A 17,902-nucleotide genomic window follows, 5' to 3' on the forward strand; every position below is an offset into this window, starting at 1 on the left:
ACAAGTTACTCCTTTTTTCAACTTTTATATACCAGGGCTAAAAATAGTATAAAAAAACATTTAAAAATCTATTTCAATGCATTCTATTGTTTCTTGAAAGAGGGTCATAAAGGACACAAGGACTCATGTGATTCGCTCATGAACACATCATGAGCTCTTTCAAAAGAAGGCTTTATTTAAGAAGAAATTAAGAAATGATGGCTCTAGTACAAATTATATTTAAATTTTTCATACAAATTTCATAGTTTGTCTCATCTCCACTGTGTCCATATGGTAACAAAAAGTCAGAGGAGCCTGTGTTTCAGAATGACTGTAGGCGGGACAGGAAAACAGCCCCCCCCCCCCCCCCCCCGCCCCCAGCCAAAGTATCTACTCACCAATGTCATCCTTGCAGCAGCCACAGGGGCCAGCGTTTGTGTGATGTACGCTGGGAATTGCCCAGGAAAGTTTAACTTGTGTGTTTGAAGCTCCAACACTCCAACTACCATCCTGACTTCTCTGCAGGTTTGAGAAACATGACCTCACCTTGATCATTGAACTCAGATGAAAATCTTTCAAAGATATTGGCCTGACTTTGAGGCATCAGGGACTGTGGAAGAAGATGCCTTACAGGGGCACTTTGCCATGAACTCATTTAACAGGTACCAGTGGCACAACTACCAGTTCCTATAATGTACATTCATATAGACTAATAAGTTTATAGCACTCTACATAAGTTAATTCCTATAAATGTGAATGAGTGGAAAGTCAAGTATAAAGAGAAGATACAAAATAACTGTAGCGCAAAGTGAATTGTATTACTCGCCATCACTGAATGAAGAGGGTTAAGTTTTTCAATCACTTTTGAAAATTGTATTTAATGTAAGTTATTCATTTATCCACAGAACACAGAAGAATAACCAGGTTCAGTCACTGAGAAACACTTGGTTCATTTAACACGGGAGGGGGCTCAAGCTGTCAAGTCAAGCCTGGCTAGTCCCTCAATTTTGAGAAGTCTGTGTCCAGGAAAGTTATATTTTCTGAAGGGCTCAGGGACATGAGTAGCAAGTGGGATCCCCAGCAGATGGTGGAGAGGCCCTTCCCCAAATCCCCAGAGATGTTACTTGTGTGAAGAAAGCTATGTTTGCAGAAGAGGGATTACAGCATCTTTCAATCTGCATTCTTTTTTTTAAAGATTTGATTTATTTATTTCTTAGAGAGGGAAGGGAGGGATAAAGAGAGAGAGAGAGATAAACATCAATGTGCAGTTGCTGGGGGTCATGGCCTGCAACCCAGGCATGTACCCTGACTGGGAATCAAATCTACGACACTTCAATCTGCATTCTTGAATCTACTCTCTCAATCTGTGTCTCCTCACTGGCTTAGGGACAAATGGAATGTCAAAATAAGCAATGTGTGCAGAGGGAAAAAGATAGTGGAAGAATTCAACACATTGTCTGACATGGGTGGTATGAATGGTGTCAGAAGCCACTGAATACCGGTGCATTCATGAGGAAGGCACCGACTTCTCATTGTGACTCTAGCGCCCTGACTTAGAATCCTTGGACTATTCATACAATATTTGCTCCGGCCTAAACCAGACTGAAAAATAATGTGATGTGCCTTATTTTTAGGCAGCTAAAGACAGAGACTCTTCTGGATGGCTGCACTGAAAATCACAGTGAGGGCTCCCTTCCCTAAAGTGCTAGTGGGAACTGTCTGGGCTTGTTGGCAAATTCCCTCTGTAGCTGGGACAGAAGCTTCCAGGGAACAGCCAGAGTCTGCGGGTTCTATTCTTCTGCAAATTTTTGGAAGCAATGGTGTGACTTTACAGCAGAATTGGCTTAGTGTCTGTGCCCATGACTGCAGGCACAACATCCCCTTCTTCTTCACTGATATAACTTGGATTTTAGCCTTGATCATTGACTCCTTGAATTAAAAATGACTTTTCCCAGGCTTCCTTGCTGCTGGGTGTGATGACTAGCTTCTGGACAAAAAAATGAAATGAATGTTTTGGGCAGGGCTTCCTGGAAGGCTCTCTGAAGAAGGCTGATTCAGCTGGCAGGTACACCTTTTTGATTTTTCCTTTTTCCTTTGTGCTGCTGCTTGAAATATGGACATGATGGTTGGTGCACAACAGCCATTTTAGGTCATAAGGTAACTTTGATGCTAAAAATCATGTACTAAGATGACAGGATAGAAAAATAGATGAAGCCTGGGCCACTGATGACTGCACAGCCACAAAAGAATTGGGGATTGCCTTCCTCTGGACTTCTTTTTAGTGAAAAACATAAACGTTTTATTTTGTGTGTGTGTGGGGGGGGTCCTCTCTTAAATGCAGATGACACTAATTTAATTAATTAAGGCTTTGTGACCAGTTTATCTTATCAGACCTCTACTTTTAATATTCAGTTGTGTGACCACATCCCTTACCCCTCCTCACTCTATTGCCTTTGTTTGCCTACCCCTCCCTTTTCTTTCCACATTCAGGTCCTGTGAGACTCCATCTCAGCAGCTCTCACTGACCAGTGCCAGCCATTCCCTTCACCCTCACCCTACTTGCTGCATCTCCACTGCTGAACTTCAGCCCTAGACTGACTCAGGCTCTTGCTTTTCTCATCTTCACACAGACTATTGTGAACTTTCAGAAAAAAAAACAAACATTCCTACCATCTTGTAGTCTAATGCTCTCCATGGCCCTTTCCATATGCCTCGTCAGCTCCCTCTTCTGTCCTCTCTGAACCTTCATAACCCTTCTCTAGCCAGTGACCACATGCCTCCCTTACTGGGAAGCTGCCCAGCTTCCTCTTTCCCTCAGCACCAGCTCCACAACCTGACCATCAGCTCCCTGGCTGGTGAAACAGGTGCATTCTTGATGTCTGGTGGAGAATGACCACCCTTTTCTCTAGTTGGCCCTCTCTCCTCCTATAGCCCTAATAGCCTTTCGCTCCAACTTTTATCTCCTCTGACGAGAATCCCCAGAAGCCCATAGCCATCTCTCCAAACTACACAGCCTCTTTCTCCCAGTGCTGCTTTACTTGAGAGAGTATTTTGCATGTGTATTCTTTTTCTTGTTTTTCATTTTCTTTCTAACCCATTGCAGCCTGACTTCAACCCCTCAATTCTATGGAAACTGTTCTTGCTAAGGCAACACATTTCTTCCTGGATATGAAATCCAGTGGGATACTTGCTGCCTTTTATTTTTTTACCTTCTCTGGCATTTGATGTGGGTTGGCAATTTGCTTTTTGAAGGCATTTCTTTCATGATTTATATGATAACACCTTTCTGTTATCACTCCCTCTTGGCAGAGCACATCCCCTCCTCTACATGGCTGCCTCCTACTCACCCAGACAGAGCACCGCCTCCTTAGGGGTGCCTGCCTTGACTGGCCTGTGAGCTGGGGTCCCCCTGCTGAGGGCGAGCCTGAGCTTGCTCCCACAGCCCCACAGCAACAGAGCCACCTGTATGCTCTCACTCCAGCTCATTCTTCCGTTCATCCGATTGTCCACTGTGTACCTGGCTATGAGCTGTTATTGCAGTGACTTATTGGCCTGGGCAATCATTTTCTTCTCTTTATTAATTAAAAAATTTACTCAGACATCAGTTAAATACAATTAAGTACAAGTTCAAATAACAGAGGAATGTGTAAGTCATAAGTGATAGTCCCGGGCAACGCCATCTCCAATCCCACCTCCCTCCCTGAAGTAATCTCTGTTGGCCATGACTCTCCTCCCAGGCTTTTCTGTGCACTCACATTCATGTTGACAAATGAGATCGTTTCAAGGTATATTAGGGTCACAACCTGTGTGCCACACCACAATGGGCCATGGTTTTCTCATTGGAGGACTGAGGTAACTAAGCCCTAAGGTCTTTATTTCTTGTCTCCCCAGGTAAATGGATGCCCAGGTATTTGGTGGGCCATTCTTTTCAATCATCCCACAAAAAGAATTATACTGTGTTTTCTAATTAAGAGCCTCTAGGAACAGTGTTCACAGTTTCACCTTATGCTGCCAGTTTACTGAATATGTTTATTCTCGTATATTTTTGGTTAGTGGCCTTGAATTCTCTCTCCAGACAATCATGTAATGCCCAAGTAATAAGACAAAAATAGAACTATAGCACATTTTTTTAATTAAAAAAAAGGCAGACTGCCACATGCAGTCCCTCAGGTGGATGTATCTAGGGATGATGAAGCTTCACTGCCCTACATTCTCCTGCAAACAGATCTTGTGAGTGCGTGTGGAGGACCTAGCTCGGCGGCATCTACCCCTGTGCTCTTTACTGAGAACAGTACTCCTATATCTATGGGGTAAATTTGCCCTCTTCATTGAGTGCAGCTTCAGGGCATGTGTGTGGAGCAGGTGGAAGGAGTAACACCAGAGCAACTGAATCCACTCTGGCCATCAATGGGTGACAGATAGCCCTCATATCCAGAAGTGTATATATATATATAATTTTGTTGTTCAAGTACAGTTGTCTTCATTTTCACCCCACCATGCCCCCTGTCCCACCCATCCCTACCTCCCATCCTTGAACCCACCCCCTTTGGCTTTGTCCATGTGTCCTTTATACATGTTTCTTGATGGTCCTACATATTTTTAAATTTTAAAAAATCTCAGAGAAATTCCAAAACTCTGAAAAACAGAAAAGGGAATTAATATAAAAGGCAATTATTTTTATTTTTATTGCTATTTTTAAGGGAAATAAGCTACCATTACATGTAATGGTGTATCTTTGTTTTACAATATGCCCATCAAGACAGGTTTTAATGTAATAATAGTTATTTGATGTTACTATTCTTTCTTTTCTTCATTAATAAAATAAGTTATGTTTATACCTTCCCAGTGTCATATCAGCTTGCCATTTCTAGAACAAGTAAAATTTTTAATGTGTTCATATATTATCTATTGATATTTGATTTTAAACTTTATTTTTTAAGGAAATTGACCTGTTTGGAGCACTTACAAATCTGAAGATCAAACTATATTTGTCTTGTGAAAGAAAGTTAACACTATACTTTTTTATAACAGGGAATTTCTGTTCTTTTGAAAACTCTTGTGCACTGTTGACAAGAATGTAAAAATGGTACAGGTACTATGGAGAACAATTCTTCAAGACATTAAAAATAGAACAACCATATGACCCTGCAATTCTACTTCTGGGTATTTATTCAAAAGAATTTAAAGGAGAATTTCTGAGAAATATTTGCACATCCATGTTTACAATAAAGAGGAGGTAGAAGCATCCCAAGTTTCTATTGACAGATAAGGGGGAAATCAAAATACAGTGGAATATTATCTGGTGTTAAAAAGTAATGATTTCCTGACAAATGATACAACATGGATGAGCCTGGAGGACATTTTACTAAGTGAAATGAGCCAGTCAAAAAAGACAAACACTTTCTTTTTGAATCCACTAAATTTCACTAACTGGGAAATTCATAGTAACAGAAAGTAGAATGGTAGTTGCCAGGGGCTGGGGGGAGGTGGGGGATGGGTTGCTGTTTAATGAATATAGAGTTTCAGTTTTGCCAGATGAAAAACTTCTGCAGATTTGTTGCACAATAATGTGAATATACATAACCCTACTGTACCATATAGTACTTAAAATGATTTAAAATTGTGGAATTTATGTGTTTTATAACCATAAGTTATAAAAAACATCTTCAGTGAAAATTCTTAGTGATATTAAGAGATTAAGTACCCTTTGGTCTTAACCACAGGTCCTCGTGGATCAAATTTACTGTCTTTGTATGTTAGTTAATTTAACATGGAATGTCAGGACTAGAAGGTTAGTACACTTACAGGGACACAGGCACACGTGAACACATACTGTGTGCAAAAAGGGAAGGAGGGAGGGAGGGAAAGGAGAAGGGAGGCACCAGGTTTTAGTCTTTGGCACGTGAACCCCTTTATTTTAGACAAGAAGTCTAAGTGACAAGTTCCTGCCAACGTTGTGGCACAAGCTTGTGGCAAATTTGAGACTCCCACCCTCCTGTCCTTGCTCAGGAGATCTTCAAGAGCTACGGAGCTGAGAGTGTAATGTGAACTCTGCAGTTACAACTTTACCTCTGCATCACCCCAGGTCTTTGCTAGTTTTGTAATGAATTTTGTTGAACTTGGTCTAGTTATGTTAACTGTTGTGCTTTCAGTTTCTGTAAAGTGGGGATAATAGTTTCTAACTCCACAAGGTGGTTTTGAAGATTAAATGAAATAATACTCCAAATGCAGCACCTGAATCTGAGTAAGCATTTCATAAATGCCAATCACTAGTATCACGATTATTATTATATTAAGTATGTCATTTCAACATCCAAGTGCATAAGGCAATATAAAATGCCTTGTATATAAGTAAAGCAATTTAATCCTTACAACAAAAGGGTTGATTCCCTTTTTTTACACTATGAGGAAACTGAGGTTAATAACTTACCCAGGGAATACAGCTAGCAAGTAGGTGGCTCTCTACCACACAATGGTGAGATCATGAACTTTGTTTCTTTGTTGCCTCCCTTTGCCATCTTCTTCTTTTCATAGGAAACACACCCTTGGATGTGCACTGTCCTTGAGTCTGTCCATGTCGTCATTCTACTGTATTTCTTCCTACTCTTTTTTCTGTGCATATCAGAAGTTACTCTGTGTTATAGTTCTTTATTCTTGTCTTTTAACATTGTAAGGTGAGCATACTTTTATACTGTAAAATGTTTTTTAAAATATCATTTTTAGTGGATGAATGGTATTTGATTTTATGACTATAGCCCAATTTGTTTAGCCATTCCTCTAACTTTAGGCAAACTGAATGTTTTTAATATGTCACTATTATAAGTAAATACAGTGATTTTCCAGAGACATATTTATACATATCTCTCATCAGTTCTCAGATCAAAAGCAGACTTGCCAGGTCAATACACGGCATCTGCCTTAGAACTGCTCTTTCCTGACTTAAAAGAGAAACACCCTCGAATCTGCTCAAAGTGACCCTTCCCAGAGGTGAGGTCTGGGTGCTCTTCTTGTACCTTCTTCACCTGCACTCACCCTTCATCTCTGTGGCTTGTCAGAGCCTGTCTCTGTCTTTACAATTTAAAAACTAACAATAAACTACTTGGCAGTTCCTTGGATATTCTCCTGTGGGCAACATTTTGTCTTTAAAAATCTTTGCTATAATGATTTTCCTTGGCAGAATATTTTTGAATTATCAGTCTGGCTTCCTTATTTTGGCCTTTTAAACTTGCTCTTGCTTCCCATTCCTGGTTGTTCTTGCTTCATCCTCAGTTGCATTTCTTTTCAGATGTTTTGGGGCAGCTGTGACGTTTCTACATTCCTGACTGCGTTCTGCTGCAATTTGTTTTTCAGACGTGCTTCTTTGGGTTATTACAATACCAGAATGATATTACTACTTTGACTCTTTTATTCTCATTGAAAGTTTTAAATATTTTAAGTTTGGCCATTTTAGTTTAAAATTTTATTTTTGGAAAATATTTCTGTGAAAGAAATAAGTACATTATATTAAAAATTAATCCTTCACACAAATTAACTGAAAAGTAAAGTTGCTCTATAATCTTAGTCCCCAAAAGATAACCATGCAGAATTGGTGTATACTCCTCCAGAAATTCACTCTAGACATGCAAATCCATTATTTTGTTTCTTTTTGAAAAAAACACTGGGCTGCATAATGCATACTGCACTTACTCTAACTGGTTAGCTTAGTGTCATTGTCCATGTTACTGAATGTGGACACCCATCATTCTTTTTTTTTAAATTTTTACTTTCTTTTTTTTAAAGATTTTATTTATTTATCTCTAGAGAGAGAAGGGAGGGAGAGAGAGAGACACACACACACACATCAATGTGTGGTTGCTGGGGGTCATGGCCTGCAACCCAGGAATGTACCCTGGCTGGGAATCGAACCTGCGACACTTTGGTTCGCAGCCCGCGCTCAATCCACTGAGCTACGCCAGCCAGGGCTTCCATCATTCTTTTTATAGGTGCATAGTTTGTCACTCTATGCACATATCCTACATTTTTGGAAATAATTCCACATTAATAAACATTTGTTTCTTTTTTTTTTCATTACAAATGATGTTTCAGTAACTATTCAAACACACACACACATCCTTTTGAAGTTTTACCAGAATGCCTATTTCCAAAAGATAAATGTTTACAACTTGATTAATATTTCAAATTGTTCTTCTAAATGATAGCACTAATTTTTTGCCTCAGACTCTGATCATTATCTGCTCTTTTCCTCAGGCCTTCCCTTCATCTGATTATTAGCTCTTTTAATCTAGATTAATGTGATAAATGAAAAACAATGTGTTGTTTTAATTTGTGCTTTTTTGAATTCTAGTAAGATAGATCTTTTTCCAAATGTTAATTGACCATTTGTATTGTCCACTATGTATTCATTCTGGATAAGGGTTCTTTGTACAGTACTGATGTGACAAATATCTTCACTTACTCTGTGGCTTGCTTTTTCACTCTCTTAATGGTGTTTTTTGATGAACCAAAGTCTTAATTCAGATTTTAACTAACTTGCTTAAATTAAGTAATTTAAGAATGAAATAATCATTAAAATAATCCAATTTATTAATTTTTTTCTTTATGGCTCATAGTGTTGGTGTTTTTTTTGCCTTTCACACATAAAACTACAGTTAAAACAGGATGATTTTGCTTATGGTGTGAAGTAAGGGTAAAAATTCATTTTTTTCCATATAAATAGCCAATCGATTACCATTTATTAAAAAAAAAGTCCTTTCCTCGCAGCTCTGTTTGTTTACAGTGCTGCCTTGGTCATAAGCCAAAATTCATATAGACTGCCTTCTTTTTGGCTATCTTCTGTTCTGTTGTGCACCTGATCCACCCTGTGCCAGTACCACAACTGGTAGAGCAAGTCCTCCCAGGTTATTCTTATTCAAGAGTATCTTGGTTATTCTTGATCCCTTGCACTTCCATATAAATTTTAGAATCAGCTTTTCAATTTCCCTAAAAATTGAAATATTTGGGATTGCATTGTGTTACTTTGAGGACAATTGACATTGTTATATTGACCCTTTCTATTAAGAACCTGGTGTGTCCCTCCATTTATTTAGGACTTTTCTTCACTTCCTCTCAATGATGTTTGACAGTGTCTTGAACAGTATTTGTAAAAAGGTCTTGAACAGCTTTTGTTAGATCCAGTCCCAGGAACAGTCCAGTCATATTTTTAGGCAGATTTGCCCACTTGCTGATGTGGTGTTTTCATGGTGGTTTGTGGTCATGTGGACAATGGCAAAAAATTTGTCACTCCCATTGCCAGCTGAGGTCAAATGAGGTAACATGCTGCCTGTTTGCCTTAACTCTGTAAACAAGTGTCCTTTTTCAGCCCTGGCTGGCATAGCTCAGTGGACGGAGCGCGGGCTGGGAACCAAAGTGTCCCAGGTTCAATTCCCAGCCAGCGTACATTTCTGGGTTGCAGGCCATAACCCCCAGCAACCGCACATTGATGTTTCTCCCTATCTCCCGCCTTCCCCTCCCTAAAAATAAATAAATAAAATCTTAAAAAAAAAAAAAAACAAGTGTCCTTTTCAAAGTCTATTTAGTGCCACATTTCTCACATTTTGCATATTTTATGGGGAGAGGGGGCAGTGCTCTCTAGTGTTTCTAAATACAAAGCTATAATGTAGAGAAAATCCATGTGTTAGATGAGCTCCGTTCAGGAATGAGTTATAGAGCTGTTGGCTGGGAGTTCAATGTTAATAAAACTACAATATGCATATTAATTAGGTGTCTTTAAACAGTAACATAGATAAAACAGGTTATGTACTGATTCACTGATGAAAATGTGACCAGAGACTCAAAAGAACCTAATGCTTTATTCCCCCAGGAGCAATGAGTCAGCAGTCACAAACTCAATGTTTGTAGTGACTTTATAGGACAAAACTCTTGTAAAAACAGAGAATCAACAGATATTTTATACTATTTTAAATGTTATCTTTTGAAATTTTCAATTTAAAATATTTTTTTACTTGCAGTAAGAAATCAATTAATTTTGTCCTGGCTGGTATAGCTCAGTGGACTGAGTGCTGGCCTGTGAACCAAAAGGTCACCAGTTCGATTCCCAGTCAAGGCACATGCCTGGGTTGCAGGCCAGATCCCCAGTAGGGGCTGTGTGAGAGGCAGCCAACTGATGTTTCTCTCATACACTGATGTTTCTCTTCCTCTCTTCTTCCCTTCCCCGCTCTCTAAAAATAAATAAATAAAATCTTTTAAAAAATCAATTAATTTTTTATAACTGTACTATGTTTTATTAAAAATATTCAGCTAAGAGACTGCATTTGAAAGTTACTGATAGCTAACTTTATAACAATTCTAAAAAATGTAAAGTATTTAGTTATTCCTTTAAAAATATATACTTTATAATATTATTTTTCAAAATGATATGTTTGGAAAGATAAAATTTTATCAGTCTTATTTTTAAATGGAAGTCAAACTTTCTAATATATCATTATCCTGAGACCAATTAAAAAGGAATGCCAATACTAACATGGTAATATTTTGTAAACTAATGATATAATGAATAGTTTAGAAAACTGACACGTAACTATAGCAAAAAAATAAAAACCCATAAAAAACACTAATGAATATTAGGGTTGTCAGTGATGTGGGCTGTGAAAGAATTCACAAAGGGAAGAAAGTGTAGAGAATAAAGTTTTTATTCACTTTTCAAGAAAGGAGAGGAGCATGGTGTGGACAAATATACCAGCATTGATGGGTGGGGCTTTGAGCTTTTATTGGATTATAATTGGATTATCCTATTTTTCCTTAAAAACTGAGTCAACTGTCATTTTTCTGGAAAGTGTCCCTTGGCCTTTGCTCACTACCATCAGGCTAATTTAGATGTTGTTTCTCTGAGCTCTCAAAACATCCAGTGCAAACTTCAAGCTATTTTAATCTCCATTACACACTAGGCTTCTTGGGGGCAAAGATTATGCATTATTCAAATTTGTCTTCCAAATGCCTGTCATATACATACATGTGCATATATAATTAGTAATTAGTTATTTAATATTGAATGAATAGATAAATAATTAAGAGAAATGCTAAAGAGGATTACACTGAAGCTCCTAACCTTGGGTGACTGGGTGCTGGAGTTAGGGAAAAAATAAAAGCAATGGCCCATAATAACTTCAAAACAAGAATTTAAGAAAGTTTCCTAGAAAAAAAATCACAGATAGAAAGGTTTACCCAGATTCCACTATTGATTACATATTCTAACTACACACCCATATTCAGGTAGTTTAGTACAAATATTTTAATAAATACTCTCATAGTTAATGGTTGGTTATGATAGTAATCAATAGTCATTGGGTAAAGAGAGGGTGAATTTCCCAGGTCAATGGCTTTCAAATTATCTCCCATCTTGATGATTCTAAAGAAATACCTCCAAAGTCAGTAGGACATGGTAATGAACTCCAGATCACTGACTCCAGTTGTTATCAAAGTCCTGCTTTTGTTTCAGTTTGAAAAATTTTATAGCTTAAAAAATTAAAGTTGGAGCACCATTGCCTTAGATCAAGTAGTCAACACAGCCCATGTCTGTCTGTGATGTGTCACCTTCTTCAAAATGTGTTTCCCCTAGGGTATTCTTTAATCAGATCATTTTCTTTGGCATTTGATGCTGTCTATGGTTAGAATCCACTCCTGTCCTACTTTCTTTAATTTTTGCCATGTTCTGTAAACTACCATTAGTTCTGATGGTTCTCTGGAGGTCTGTCATGGGCATATGGTCTTCAACCAACTTTTTGTTTTACTGTGAAATTCCAATAATTCCCACTTTATTACACATAATTAGATCTTTAAAATTGTGGCCATTCCCTAAAGACGCCAACCAATATTATGACAAACTCAGGAGAGAACTCATCTCCTTCTTAAGAACTTCTTTTCTTTCAGCTAAAAATTTCCCATATCCTTAACCCAATCACTCTCAGTAAACATTTTGGTGATTCAAACAACTCTTAAAACACCTTCACTAACCAACAGGCACTGAACCACCTCCATTCAGAGTTCTTTGCAGTGAAAGTCCTTCTCAATGAATAATGTGTCAGCAGTTAATAGTCCTTTCATTTATACTCTTCATTTTTGCTTCTTTATGGTGTTCATAGTATAGCATGAAATTATGAGACTTGTAAAAAACAGAAACACTACCAATTGGATTCCAGTCAGGTTTAACTTATTATAATTTATTTATTTTTATTTTTTAAGATCTATCTATCTATCTATCTATTTATTTATTTCGAGGGGAAGGGAGGGAGAAAGAGAGAAAGAGAAGCATCAATATGTGGTTGCCTCTCATGTGCCGCTGACTGGGAACCTGGCATGCACCCTAGGCATGTGCCCTGACAGGGAATTGAACCAACGACCCTTTGCCTTGCAGGCCAGCACTCAATCCACTGAGCCACAACAGCCAGGGCTAACTCATTGTAATTTAAATGCAACTATGATCAACTCATAGTGTCTTTAATCCATAGTGTCTAATTCTGAGTGGTAAGGAAGGCAGGTATTTAACCTTTAAGGAAAGTGAAAAAGATGGGAAGAATTGGGAGGGGTAAAGAATCAGGAACTCCTAACAAAGAGGAAGAGTAGGTTCAGTGGGTGTAGCATGTGGGAGAGGTAGAAGTCAAGTAAGTTCTGGTCAGGAGAGGCTAACAGGAAGATTCCAGAGGTGGAACAGGTCTAAGGGATGACAAGATCAAAGATGTGACAGTGCTGGTGGGTGGCTGGTGGGTGAGGTGACAGTCAGTGGAGCTGAAGAGATGTCAGCTTGTGAGGCAACTACCAATAACAGAAATGAAAGATGGAAAGTCATTATAGATCCTATAGGCACAACTTGTCAAGATCTGTGGGATCCTGTGAAAGCAGTGCTTAGAGAAAAATGTATAGCTTTGAATGCATATGTTATAAAAGAAGACAGGTATAAAATCAATTACCTAAGCTTCCTCCTCAGGAAACTAGAGGAAGAAGAGCAATTAAATCTGAAGTAGACAGAAGAAAAGAAATAACAATTAGGGCAGAAATCAATGAAACTGAAAACAAAAAATCAGAAAAGAAAATCAACAAAACCAAGAGTTGGTACTTTGAAAAGATCAATAAATCAATTAGCCTATAGCCAGGCTAATTAAGAAAAAAGAGCAGACACAAAAATTACTAATAATTAAAGTGAAATAATAATTACATACAAAAGTGGAGACATCACTAAAAATCCGAAGGTCACCAAAAGGATAATCAAGGAATACTATGAACAACCCTATGTCCATAAATTTGATAACCTACGTGAAATGGACCAATTCTTTAAAAGACACAACCTGCCAGAACTCACACAAGGTTGAATTTTTAACAAAATTGAATCAATATTTAACAAAACACCAGGAGGCCCAGGAGAGCTCACTGATAAATTCTACCAGGCATTTAAGACAGAAATTATACAAATTCCCTACCATCTTTTCCCAAAGACAGAAGCACAGGGTATACTTCCTAACTCACTCTATGAGGCCATCATTACCTTAATGACAAAACCAAATAGACACTAAAAGAAAAAAAAACTATGGGGCAATATCTCTCATGAATATAAATGCGAACATCTTCAACAAATATTAGCAAATCAAATCCAACAATATATAAAAAGGTAATACACCACAACCAAGTTAGATTCATCCTAGGTATTTAAGATTGGTTCAACATTTGAAATCAGTTGATGTTATTTCATCACATCAATAGGCTAAAAAGAAAAATCACATGATCATATCAATAGATGCAAAAACAGCATTTGCCAAAATCCCATACCCATTCATGATTAAAAGCCATCAGAAAACTGAAAATAGAGGAGAACCTCCTCAATTAAAAAAGAACAACTACAAAAAACTCATCCTAATATCATCCTTACTGGTGAGAAACTGGAAGCTTTCCCACTAACATCAGGAACAGGGCAAAAGTGATGTCTCTCACCACTGCTTTTCACCATCATATGAAAGCCCTAACTAATGCAATAAGACAAGAAAAATAAATAAGGGATGAGCAGATGGGAAAGGGAGAAATAAAACTGTCTTTGTTTGCAAATGACATGATTATCCATGTAGAAAATCCCAATGGGCAAAAAATTCCTAGAAGTAATAATAGCAAGATTGCAGGATACAAAGTTAAATTTTGCAGGTTACAAAAGAACCTCTTTCTTATATGCCAGCAATGAATAAGTGGAATTTAAAATGAAAAAACAGCCCTAGGTGGTATGGCTCGGTGGATTCAGTGCCAGACTGCGAACCAAAGGGTCACCGGTTTGATTCTCAGTTGTGCACATGCCAGGGTTGCAGACCAGGTCCCCACTGGAGGGCACTTGAGAGGCAACCACACACTGATGTTTCTCTCCCTCTCTTTCTCCCTCCCTTCCCCTCTCTAAAAATGAATAAATAAAATCTTTTAAAAAATAAAGTGAAAAAATTATATATCAGCTCTCAAAAATTATATACTTAGGTAATCTAACAAAATCTATATGAGAAAAACTACAAAGCACTGATGAAAGAAATCAAAGAAGACATAAATGAGGAATAAATGAGGAGAGTTTCCATGTTTATAGAGAAAAAACTCAATATTGTCAAGATGTCAGCTCCACTTAACTCGATCAATGCAATCCCAGTCAAAATCACAGCAAGTTAATTTGTGGACACCAACAAACATGTTCTAAAGTTTATATAGAGAGACAAAAGACCTAAATAGTCTACATAGTGTTCAAGGGAAAGAACAAAGTCAGAGGACTGATGCTATGTCACCCCAAGACTTACTATAAAGTTATAGTAATCAAGACAGTGTGATATTTGCAAAATAACAGACAAATAGATCAGTGGACAGAATAGAGGCCAGAAATAGACCAACATAAATATAGTCAATTGATCTTTGACAAAGGAGCAAAGGGAATACCATGTAGAAATGACAGTCATTGCAACAAACAGTATTGGAACAACTGGGCATCCACATGCAAAATAATAAATCTAGACGCTGACCTTACACCCTTCATAACAATTAACTCAAAATGGACCATAAACCTAAATGTATAATGAGAAACTATAAAACTCCTAGCAGATGACATAGGAGATAATCTAGATGACCTAGGATTTGGTGACTTCTTTTTAGATACAACACCAAAGGGACAATCCATTAAAGAAATAACTAATAAGCTGGATTTTATTAAAATAAAAAGTTCTCTTTTGTGAAAGACATTGTCAGAATAAAAACAGAGGCCAGACTGGGAGAAAATATTTGCAAATAAAGGAAGGCTCTCCAAATTATACAAAAACTCTTAAAATTTAATAATAAGAGAAGGCAATTCAAGACAACACTGTAGAAAAATCCAGAACTCACCTTCTCCCATGACACAACAAATGCATAACTACATATGGAAAAATTCCTTGTGGAGAACCTGAGAGCTAGCTGAACAGCTGCTCCACAATAAAGCACTAAAGGGCCTGTTAAGATGGGTGGGTGAAACAGAGGCATGATCTTGCCAAAAGCCTCACCCCTGGCACAGCAACCCATCATTGGGAGGAGCCTGAAAAACAAAGGAAAAAGTATATAAACAGAGCTTCTTCCTAAGGAGCAGGGGGTTTGTACCCCACACCAGCCAAAGACCTTACCAGATACCTCATGCAAGAAGATATAGATGCAAATAAGCACATGAAAGATGCCGTTCTTCATAAGTCGTCAGGGAAATGCATATCAAAACTGAGATACCGCTACATAATATCAGAATGGCCAAAATTCGGAACACTGACAACACTAAGTGCTGGAGAGGATGTGGGGCAACAGGAACTCCCACTCATTACAGGTGGAAAGGCAAAATGGTGCAGCCACTTTCGAAGACAGTTTCATGGTTTCTTACAAAACCAAACATAGCTTTACCATAGGATACAGCAGTTTTGCTCCTTGGAATTTACCCAAAGGAGGTGAAAATTTATGTCCACACAAAAACCTGGATACAGATGTTTATAGCACCTTTATTCATAATTGTCAAAACTTGGAAGCAACTGATATATCCTTCTGTAAGTGAATGGTAGATAAACTGTGGCACATCCAGACAATGAAATATTATTCAGCAGCAAAAAGAAATAAGCTATGAAGCCAATCTGAAAATGCTATTTACTGTATGATTCCAACCATACCACATCCAGGAAAAGACAAATGTATGGAAACAGTATAAAAGATCAGTGGTTGTCAGGGGTTGGGGCAGGAAGAGATGAATAGGTGCAACACACAGGGTTTTAGGGCAGTTAAATTGCTCTGTGTGGTCCTATAATAGTGGATACAGGTTCATCAGACATTTGTCCAAAATCAGAGAATGTACAGAACCAAGAGTGCACCCTAATGTAAATTATGGACTTTGGATGATACTGATGTGATGGGTCAATGTAGATTCATCAGTTGTAACCAATTCATCACTCTGGTGATAGACACTGATAACTGGGGAGGGCTATCATTTATACAGGCAGGAGGTATATATGAGGAATCTCTGTATCTGCTTAATTTTTCTTTGAACCTAAAACTGCTCTAAAAAATGAAGTATATTGAAAACTTTTTAAAGCTCCAGAATAAGAAGGCCAGCACCAGCCAAGCACCCCAGGTCAGGCAAAACTCCCTGCTGAGGGCAGGTATCCAAAGGTGAGGTCTCTGTGCTGTGCCCACGCCAACCCTGTGGGGAAACTGTTGTGGGGCCTGTGTGGATGGACTCCATTCATCTGAAGTGATGGAAAAATCTAGGAAGTCAGATGACTTTCCAAAGATGGCCCAGATGGAAATGGAAAAATCAAGCAAGAAGAAGGCCCCTCTCCTGTTAGTTGCCTGGTGAGGGCAGCCTCATGATTTCCAAACAACATCTAGCCCAGTGATAGGTTTGAAATAAATTTTGAGGGTCACAACCAGAATTTTCTACATAACTAGAATAAAATCGAGCTGAAATAGAATGCATGGTATGGTTTTATATACTTATTGTTCTAGATGCTTTTGTGTGCATGTGTCATGGGTCACAATATAAATTATTTTTTACTGTAGATCACAGTCAGAAAGGGTTGAAAAACAATGCAGGACAAGGTGATGCTGGCATGAGGTGATTGGAAGATTGTTAGGCTCAGAAGTCAGGTTTGCTTCTCTTTAGGATACTAGTTTTATGCAGTTGCATATTTCTTCTGCTTTGCTTTTGTCTGTCGCAATCACTGTTTAAATCTGCCCCACAAGTCAGGAGCATGTAGGCCAAGGTCTGAGCAGTGCTTCTGTGCTCATTACACATGTTAATTAGAGGAGTGAAGTAGGGTGTTGAAAGGTGGACAGCTTGTAGTGCCTGCTAAACAGCATACCTTCACACTGTCCACGAGAGGTAGAAAGTCCTAAATGGCCATCATCACCCCAACATTAGTTGCCACCCACACCTCCCTCACCCATCCCGGAGGCTGCTGATGACTTCAGAATGAAGTCACTTGGACGCTAGAAGAAATAGAAGGATTCTGTTCTCACCTGTTGAAGGCCTGTTTGTGGCCTCATTACTATACTGAGCAGGGCCAGGTCTTGATTACAAGGTGAGGTGGTCTAAACCCCAGGTTTTGTGTTTGTCTCCATCCAGTTGTCTGTATGACCCCTGCAAGGCAGATCATTCAATGAAATTTGTTTTCTGAGATTACCACATATGGATGGTGGCCATTCTCTCTTATACACGGTGAAAATCCCCAAGATCGAGTTTAGGACATGATATAAAAGATGTTCCCCAGAGTTAGTACACCACATTATTACATGATCCATCTGCTTATATTCACTTGAATTTCCCCAGTGTGAATTAAAACAATTAATGTGATTCAAAAATTTCTTTTATTACCAAATGCCAGAAGTCACCTAAAACTGATTTCTCTTCTGAGTT

The 17,902-nt window shown here is 38.3% G+C and overlaps 1 long non-coding RNA gene across 1 annotated transcript in view; it reads left to right on the top strand.

Annotated features, from left to right (window-relative positions):
* Positions 1–1,801: 1,801 nt before the first annotated feature.
* The window catches only part of LOC118498951, a 32,094-nt gene continuing 15,993 nt past the window's right edge, over positions 1,802–17,902 (top strand). The window contains exon 1 of the long non-coding RNA XR_004901440.1: positions 1,802–2,044. This is a non-coding gene — a long non-coding RNA (uncharacterized LOC118498951). The remainder of the gene's footprint in view (positions 2,045–17,902) is intronic.

The sequence above is a fragment of the Phyllostomus discolor genome, chromosome 2 (genome assembly GCF_004126475.2).
Source record: "Phyllostomus discolor isolate MPI-MPIP mPhyDis1 chromosome 2, mPhyDis1.pri.v3, whole genome shotgun sequence".
NCBI lineage: Eukaryota > Metazoa > Chordata > Mammalia > Chiroptera > Phyllostomidae > Phyllostomus > Phyllostomus discolor.